The sequence below is a fragment of the Cetorhinus maximus genome, chromosome 11, assembly GCF_964194155.1.
Source record: "Cetorhinus maximus chromosome 11, sCetMax3.hap1.1, whole genome shotgun sequence".
Taxonomy (NCBI): domain Eukaryota; kingdom Metazoa; phylum Chordata; class Chondrichthyes; order Lamniformes; family Cetorhinidae; genus Cetorhinus; species Cetorhinus maximus.
Genome location: NC_135889.1, coordinates 55,392,234 through 55,401,562, shown reverse-complemented (window position 1 = coordinate 55,401,562; position 9,329 = coordinate 55,392,234).

Sequence of the window (9,329 nt, the reverse complement as noted above, 5' to 3'; positions counted from 1 at the left end):
TCCTGGCTCTGGTGTTGGCTCTTATTGTTAACAGTTCTTTCTCCTCAGGGACTGCCCCTTCTCCTCTTAATCTGCTGCTATCAGTCCTCTCCTCAAAAACAATCCCTGAGCCCCTTCATCCTTGAAACTGCCGCATTATTTCCAACCTCCCTTTCCTCTCCAAAGTCCCTGAACATGTTACCTCCCACATCTTTGTCCATCTTTTCTGGAACTCCATGCTTAAATAACTGTGGCAGTGACAAAACTGACTGCAAATTGGCTCTTATCAAAGTCACAAATTATATCATATGTGACTGTGACTAAAATAAACTATTCCTCCAACACCTTTTGACCTGTCTGCAGCTTTTGAAAAGTGTGTACACACTATCCTCTTTTAATATCTCTCCATTATTGACCACTTCAGCGGGACTACAATTACCTGGTCCCATGTTTATCTATCAGAGCTTAGCCAGAGAATCACCTGCAATGGCTTCTCTTCCTACTGCCGCAGTTTTCTTTGGTGTCCCTTGAGGATCTATCCTTGGTCCCGTCCTATTTCTTGGTAACATTGCCGGAAAACACAACATCAATTTCCATATGTACACTGATGACATTCAGCTCTACTTCACCACCATCTCTCTCAACTTTTCCATTTTCTCTAAATTACCAGACTACTTGTCCTTTATCCACTACTGGACAAGCAGAAATTTCCTCTAATTAACATTGGTAAGCCTTTCCTTATAATTTAACTGCTTTATCTTAGGAATCAGTCAACTGCACCTCCTCTGAATAGCTTCTAATGCAATTATATCTTTTCTTAAGTAAGGAGACCAAAACTGTACACAGTTTAGGTGTGGTCTCACCAATGCCCTGTACAACTGTAGCAAAACTTCCCTACTTTTATATTCTATTCCTATTGCAATAAACATTCCATTTGCCTTCAAATCGCTTACTGTACCTGCATACTAACTTATTGTGATTCATGTACCAGGACACCCAGGTCCTTCTGTACCGCAGTCTTTGCAATCTCACTCCATTTAAATAGTGCTTTTTCTTTCTTCCTGCCAAAGTGGACAAGTTCATATTTTCCCATATTAAGCTCCATCTGCCAAATTTTTGCCCGCTCACTTAACTTGTCGATATCCCTTTGCAGACTCATTATGTCCTCTTCACAACTTACTCTCACCTATCTATCTTTATGTCATTAGCAAATTTAGCAACCATACATTTGGTCACTTCCATAGAACCATAGAACCTTAGAAAAGTTACAGCACAGAAGGGGGCCATTCGGCCCATCTTGTCCATGCCAGTCCGAGGACACCCAGGTGCCCTTTCTAATCCCACCTTCCTGCACCTGGCCCCTAGCCCTGCAGCTTACAGCACTTTAGGTGCAGATTCAGGTACTTTTTAAAAGAGTTTAAAGTTTCTGCCTCTACCACCAACTTGGGCAGCGAATTCCAGACACCCACTACCCTCTGCATAAAAAAGTTCTTCCTCATGTCCCCCCTACACCTTCTGCCACTTATCTTGAATCTATGTCCCATCCAAATCATTCATATAGATTGTAGTTGGGGCCCAAGCACTGACCCCTGTGGCATTTCACTAGTTATAGCTTGCCAACCTGAAAATGACAAACTTATCCCTACTATCAGCTGCCTGCTAGCTAACCAATCTTCTATCCATGCTAATATGCTGCCCCAACACCATGACCTCTTACTTTGTGCCACCTTCGATGTGGCACCTTATCAAATGCCTTTTGGAAATCCAAGTACACCACATCTACAGGTTCCCCTTATCCACCTTGCTTGTTACTTTTTCAAAGAACCCTAATGAATTATTAAGACATGATTTTCTTTTCACAAAACCATATTGACTCTTCCTGATTGTATTATGATTTTCCAAAAGTCCTGCTATAACCTCCTTAATAATAGATTCAAGCATTTTCCCTAAGACACATGTTAGACTAACTGGCCTATAGTTTCCTGCTTTCTGTCTCCCTCCTTTTTTGAATAGAGGAGTTCTACTTGCTATTTTCCAATCTGTTGGGACATTTCCAGAACCTTGGGAATTTTGGAAAATTACAATTAATGCATCCACCATCTCTGTAGCCCATTCTTTCAAGGCTCTAGGGTGAAGTCCATCAGGTCCTGGGGACTTGACGGCCTTTAGTTCTAATAGTTTTCTCAGTACCCTTTCCCTGGTGATTCTAATTGTTCCTCCCTCCCTTTCATCTTTTGATTTACAAGTATTTCTGGAATGTGATTTGTGTCTTCTACAGTGAAGGCAGACACAAAATATCTGTTCAGTCTTCCGCCATTTCTTTATTTACTATTATTATTTCCCCAGACTCATTGTCTAGAGGACCAATGCTCACTTTAGTTACTCTTTTCTATTTTAAATACTTGTAGAAACTCTGTTTTTATATTTCTAGCTATCTTTCTCTTATTTTTAAATTTCCCCTCCTCATTATTTTAGTCATTGTTGCTTTTTAAATTTGTGTTGGGCTTCACTGGAACAATGCAGCAAGCCAAGGACAGACATGTGGGCAAGAGAGCAGGGTGGAGTGTTAAAATGGCAAGCGACAGGGAGGTTTGGATCTTTCTTGCGGACAGACAGCAGGTGTTCTGCAAAGTGTTCGCCCAGTTTACATTTGGTCTCTCCAATGTAGAGGAGACCACATTGGGAGCAACGAATGCAGTAGACTAAGTTAGGGGAAATGCAAGTGAAATGCTGCTTCACTTGAAAGGAGTGTTTGGGCCCTTGGATGGTGAGGAGAGAGGAAGTGAAGGGGCAGGTGTTGCATCTTCTGCGTGGGCATGGGGAGGTGCCATAGGTGGGGTTGAGGAGTAGGGGGTGATGGAGGAGTGGACCAAACGCAAACTGGAGGAACAGCACCTCATCTTCCAACTAGGCACTTTACAGCCTTCCGGACTGAATATTGAATTCAACAACTTTAGATCTTGAACTCCCTCGTCCATCCCCACCCCCTTTCTGTTTCTTCCCCCTCCCTATTGTTTTTTCAAATAATTTATATAGATTTTTCTTTCCCCACCTATTTACATTATTTTTAAATCTATACCTGTCAGTCTTTCCACCCCACCCCCACTAGAGCTGTACCTTGAGTGTCCTGCCATCCATTCTTAATTAGCACATTCTCTTAGATAATATCACCACCTTCAACACCTCTTTGTTCCTTTATCTGTAACATCTTTTGAATATCTGCTCCTATCACTGCTTGCTTTTGTCCCTACAACCCCCCCAACCCCGCCACTTCTCTCCCCCTCGCCCCCCCCAACCCCGCCACCCCCGCCCCCCACTTTAAACCAGCTTATATTTCACCCCTCTCCTATTTTTACTTAGTTCTGCTGAAGGGTCATGAGGACTCGAAACGTCAACTCTTTTCTTCTCCTCCGATGCTGCCAGACCTGCTGAGTTTTTCCAGGTAATTCTGTTTTTGTTCACGATGACAGAAGACTGTTACGGAGTGAGAGCTATCTACAACTTCACCAGCTAACCACAGACATACTGTCTAAAGAAGACCAGTTTAAAAAAATACAAGTAAAGACACTGGCCAAAGATGGATACCACCAGTTACCTGATGCCTGCTATGGTAAGTGACCACTGCTCTGGAAAGTTCCTATATGGATTGCACTGAAGACTTGTTCTGAGATGTTGCATGGAATTTCACACCTAGGGGGTGTCAAGGTGCACTTCAAATAGAGGGTCTTGAAAGGAAGGCATCAGAAAATGCAAACTGCTGGTTTTTAAGTCCACTGTAATTCTGTGAAGGCAATGGGAACTGCTACCCAGTCAGTTACACCCCACTAGACACACACACAACCCTCCATGGATGACGAAATAAACCCACCTCCTATTGATGTATATCTCAGAAATGTGTCAAAACATTTCTGAGATGAAAGATCAAATACTGGGATTGCTACAACAATGGATGCAAGACATGCGAATTGAATTCCCTTCCGGGGATATGCAGGAATTAGTTTAAAACTGGCTCTGCCAAGCAGAGAAGGGTCAAGCAGGAAGAAAAGAAACATGACAGTCATCTAAGAGCTCTGCTGGAAAAGAGCAGGAAAATCTCTCTCTCTCTCTCTCTCTCTCTGAAGCCAGAGTGTCTTCAACAGAATGCAGACCTGAACAAAATCAACCCCGGACTCCCACCAGAAACCACCTAACTTCAGATGGCCGCAGTGTTCCATAATCTCTGCCTCACGGACAAGCAAGGGACTTACTCCTATATTCCTTTAACTTTTATTTTCTGTATTCAAACTTTCTTAGTTCTGATATGTGTGTGTGCTTGTCATCGCATCTTATATTTTTCTTCTCGGTTTTAGTGACTACTAAATTTACTCTTTCTTTGACTCAAGGAAGCCTTGCTTGATTGGTTCCTTGTTAAAAATTAAACACATTTGGACTGGAAAAGGTATCTATGAGGAACAGAATTTTTAAAATCATTGTTGCATCCAACCGACTGAATAAAAGGGGAGCCAGCACACTCCTCCTCACCCGATTGTAACACCTCAACTGCCCTAGTTATATGACTTGCCAGAACACTGGCCCCTGCATAGTTCAGGTGAAGACTATCCCAACGGTACTGCTCCCACTTCCCCCCCATGAAACAAAACCTATTTCTCTCACACCAATTTTTGAGCCATGCATCCAACTCCCTTATTTCATTTACCCTACGCCAATTTGCCCGTGGCTCAGGTAATAATCTAGAAATTATTACTTTCAAGGTTCTGCTTTTTTGTTTAGCCCCTAGCTGCTCATACTCCTTAAGCAGAACCTCCTCGCTAGTCCTATCTATGTTGTTTGTACCTAAGTGGACCAAAGCAACTGGATCTTTCCCCTCCCACAAGTTCCTCTTCGGTCTTGAGATGTACCGAACCCTGGCATCAGGCAGGCAACACAGTCTTTTGGACTCTTGTACTCAGCTACAGAGAACTGTGTCCATCCCTGTGACTATACTATTCCCTATTACCACTATATCCCGATGTTCTGCCACTGCTTGAATGGCTTCCTGTAACCACAGTGCCATGGTCAGTTTGCTCTTGAGCGTGGTCCGCTCCTTAGCATGGTCCACTCTTTAGCCCCTGCTCCCATCCATCCAAGCTGCAAGAACCTCAGACCTGTTGGACCATTGCAAGGGCTGGGGCTACTCCTCTTATTCCTTCTCGATTCCCATACCTGCCTCACTGAGCACCATACCCTCCTATCCCTGACCATGGACCAAATCAAAAGACCCTAACCTAAGCGGTGTGACTGTCTTCTGGAACAAAGTGTCCAGGTAACTTTCACCCTCCCTGATGCATCACAGTGTCTGTAGTTCAGCTTCCCATGAGCTCAAAGCTCCTTGAGCCCTAGGCACTTACTGCAGACATGTTGCCTTGGTTCACACTTACATCCACCAGATCCAACATACTGCAGCTGCAACACCTGTCTAGCCATTTTTACTGTGTTTTAACTAACTAATTAATTATTTTAATTAAATTTTAATCAGTGCCTCTAGTCCTGCTTGTGCTTATATTTTTATTGTTTATTGTATCAAACTGGTTAACTCTTAGCTGCTCTCTGAAATCGCCTAGCAGGCCTCCCAGTTGTATCAAACTACTATAAAAAAACAATAAGAATGAAACAAGACAGGCCACACAACTGCAACTTAGATACTGGATTCTTACATGACAAAGGCTCACCCAGCTCAGCTGACCCTGCAAAGTCTTCCTCACTAAGGTCACCAATGACATAGATGGGAAGAGGGATGAGGTCTTGCAGACAGATTTTAGGAAGCCAGGAAAGAAATTATCAAGTGGGGCCTTAAAGGTAGTAATCTCTAGATTACTCCTGGTGTCATGTGCTGGTGAGTGTGAAAACAGGAGGCTAGAGCAGATGAATGCATGGCTGCATGGATGGGACCTGTACAGGGAAGATGGGTTGCACCTCAAGAGCCAAGATTAACGTCCTGGCAGAGTATTTTGTTGATGCAGTTGGGCAGTGTTTAAACAAACTTGCATAGGGTATGAGAACCAGAAGTTAACAAAGAGGGCAAACAGGGTCCACAAAGAACTGGGAGTGACAGATACCTCTAGAGTGTGAAGTAATAGGCACTGAGTGAGGTCTGAGTAAGAGGGAATACAGAAGGTCTAAATTATGTTTACTGTGCAATCTATGTGAAAACATGGACCTGAATAATAGGCTCCCAGGTTGGGAGCAATTCTCGCAGTGCTGAATATTATCGGGTGTGACGGTGTCGGGTGGCGTTCCTGACTTTATCGTGCTGGTTTGTAATAATATGTCATGCCAGCAGGGCTAAAAGTCGGAAACCTGCCCACGTTATTTAAATGTTAATAAAACATATAATTTAGGTCGTTAAGGACCCAATTGAGAGCCATAATATACTCTGAAGGCAATGATATGCCTTCAGGGTGAGAATCACGCCATATGGGGAATCCGTCTTTTAATGACAAAGCTTTTTTGGGCGGGTTTAAAAGCTGCAGCTGAGACTAGCATCTGAGCTTTGCAGTTAACACATTAGTGATTGCATTTGAATGAGTAGGCTATCCATTTTGAGATTATTTGAGGTGGAGGCCATTTCTCTGTTGCATGGTGCTCTGCTGAGTATTTCTTTTATTTCCTGGCCATCTCCCAGAGCTATAAATTCCCTGAGAGAGATAGGCATTGTGGCCTCAGTTGGAGACACAACCTCCAGTGAGGAGGAGGGGGGATAGGGAGGAGGAGGAGGTTGAGAGGGAGAAGGGCAAAGAGTGGGGCTCAGGATACAGTGGTGCTGCATGAAAGGGATAGAGCAGCACCAGATCTTGAGGGTCAAGAGGCACTCAGAGATCCTCAGCAGAGGCGCAGATGGTCTTATGCAGCCCCTGGAGTCTACAAGCAGAGATTGAGCTACCCGCAACTGTCAGAGGCTCAATGCAGAAGACCGTAGTCACCCTGGCTGACCTCATTAGGTCATTGAGCCTTTCCTGGCTCCTTCAAGTCCTTCTAACCAAACCAACACTGTTAAACACCTTGGTCATCTCCTCTGACACAGCATGTGTCTGGCTGGGCTTCCACCTCTTGTCAGGGGCAGATACTTCACTCAGGAGAGCTCTGAGTGAATCCTCAATGAATCCAGGGGCTGGTTTGGCCCTTCTACTCCGCCTGTCCCTCACTCCAATGGTGCAGACATCATCTCTATGGGAATATGTAACATAAGACATAGGTCTACAACTCCTTCATGCCAAGAAATGGCAAACTTACTGAGGTTTAAAAAGAATGCCATTTATCGAGAGTGACAAGGTTTGGAGACAATAACTGTAAATTAAGTGCTCTCACCTTACAAGCCTGGAAACTGCACGAGTCCTAGATTTTCAAACAAATTTCACAAGATGATTAATGTGCTGGGTCACCTGATGTTGTCCTGTGCCAGGGGGCCCTTTAAAGTGCTGGCCACAACCTTGTCCCGGGTCATGGCCTACAACCTCAGAAACCTCCAGCACTCATTGGGCGGGATGGAGGCCTCCAACCTGACTGGATGTTAATGAACATCAAATTGCATATTCTCGGGTGCGTTCTGATGGCGGGCCCCAAAGCTGGAACACCGGCGATTTCTGGGTGCAGAACCCACCTTTGGCGCACCACCATATTATTCAGCCCATGGATTGTGGAAAATAGGTTGGTGAGCTGTAGACAAGTGGTAATGTGATATTTTGGTGTTAATGGAGATCTGGTCAAAAAAAGAACTGGACTGGGTACTAAATATTACTGGACACAAGTGTTCAGGAAAGATAGGGAAAGAAAAAAGGAGGGGGGATGGCAGTATTGATTAAAGCAAATATTGCAGTGCTGGAGAGAGAGAATGTCTTATGGGGGCAGGGAGAGAACCTATTTAGCAAGATCTAAGAGAAAAAGATATACCACTTCTGGGTGTATTGTATGGGCTGCCAACAAGTGGGAAAATATAGAGGAACAAATATACAAGGAAAATTACAGAGAGCTGCAAAAAATATAGAGTAGTTATAATTGGGGGTGGGGGCACACCAATTATCCTAATACAGACTGAGATAGTAATAGTGTAGGACAGGGAGGCTGAAGATTTCCTGAAGTGTGTTCAGGAGAATTTTCTAAATCAGTATCTTTCCAGTCCAACAAATAAGAAGGCATTGCTGGATCTCGTTTTGAGGAATGAGGTGGATCAAGTGCCAGTAGGGGAGGGAAACACTTTGGAGACAGTGATCATAGCATCAAAAGGTTTAGGTTAGCTACGGAAAAGGAAAAGGAAAAAAGGTAAAAATGCTCAATTGTGGTAGGGCCAATTTCAAAGGGTTGGGAATGGATCTGGTCCACATAAATTGGAATAAAAGATTGGCAAGTCTACAGATTGACACCTGTGATGGAACAAAGGTCTGCTTTTTAAAGAAGAGATGGTTTGGGCACAGTTGAGGGGGAAAGGTTGAACTAAGTCAGTTCTCCCTAAGTGACAAAAAAGCTAGAGGGTAAGATGAAGCAGAAAAGAAGGTTCATATGACAGGTGTCAAGTTGACAATATAAGTTAGAACAAGGCTGAATACTGAAAGTTCAGAGGGGAAGTAAAAAATGAAATAAATGAAGCAAAGAAAATGAATGAGACTGACAAGCAACATAAGAGGGAATGTAAAAGTATTCTATAGGGGTATTGTCATGAGAGTGTCATGATTTTCATAATATTTATCTGGTTAATTGTAAAGTAGGTTTATGGGGGTAAGTAGTTGGGTCTGTGTGTGCGTGTGAGGGGATAAGTAGTTGAGTCTGTGTGTGTGTGTGTGTGTGTGTGTGTGAGGGGGTAGGTAGTTGGGTCTGTGTGTGTGAGGGGGTAAGTAGTTGGGTCTGTATGTGTGTGTGAGGGGGTAAGTAGGTGGGTCTGTGCGTGTGTGATTTAATTACATTTGGAGACAAGAAGACTACATGCTCTGATTCATAAAAAAGAAGCTAGGTGCTTGAAATTCTAATGAATAAACATGGTGTTGGTTAAAATGTAGAGTGTGAAGGGAATTTGTATTTTTAGATAAATAAAGGGGGATTTGGGTTTCAAAGGGACCTCAGTCTGTTTACAAATAGCCAGACGAGCAAGCTAAGGAATATGTTTATTTTTTCCCAAGGGTTACTGACAGTATATGGTGACAACATGAAAGTTTTTATGTTATGAGGCAGTTGGTAGAGTTACAGCAAAAGAATCCATGGTTAAAACAGTTATATTAGACAATTTACTCAGAAACAGAGGCAGAATTTATTCCAGAATGTTATTACCTTAAGGGTAATGTATTAATGAGAAAGTGGTGACCTTATCAGGTATCAGCAGGTGA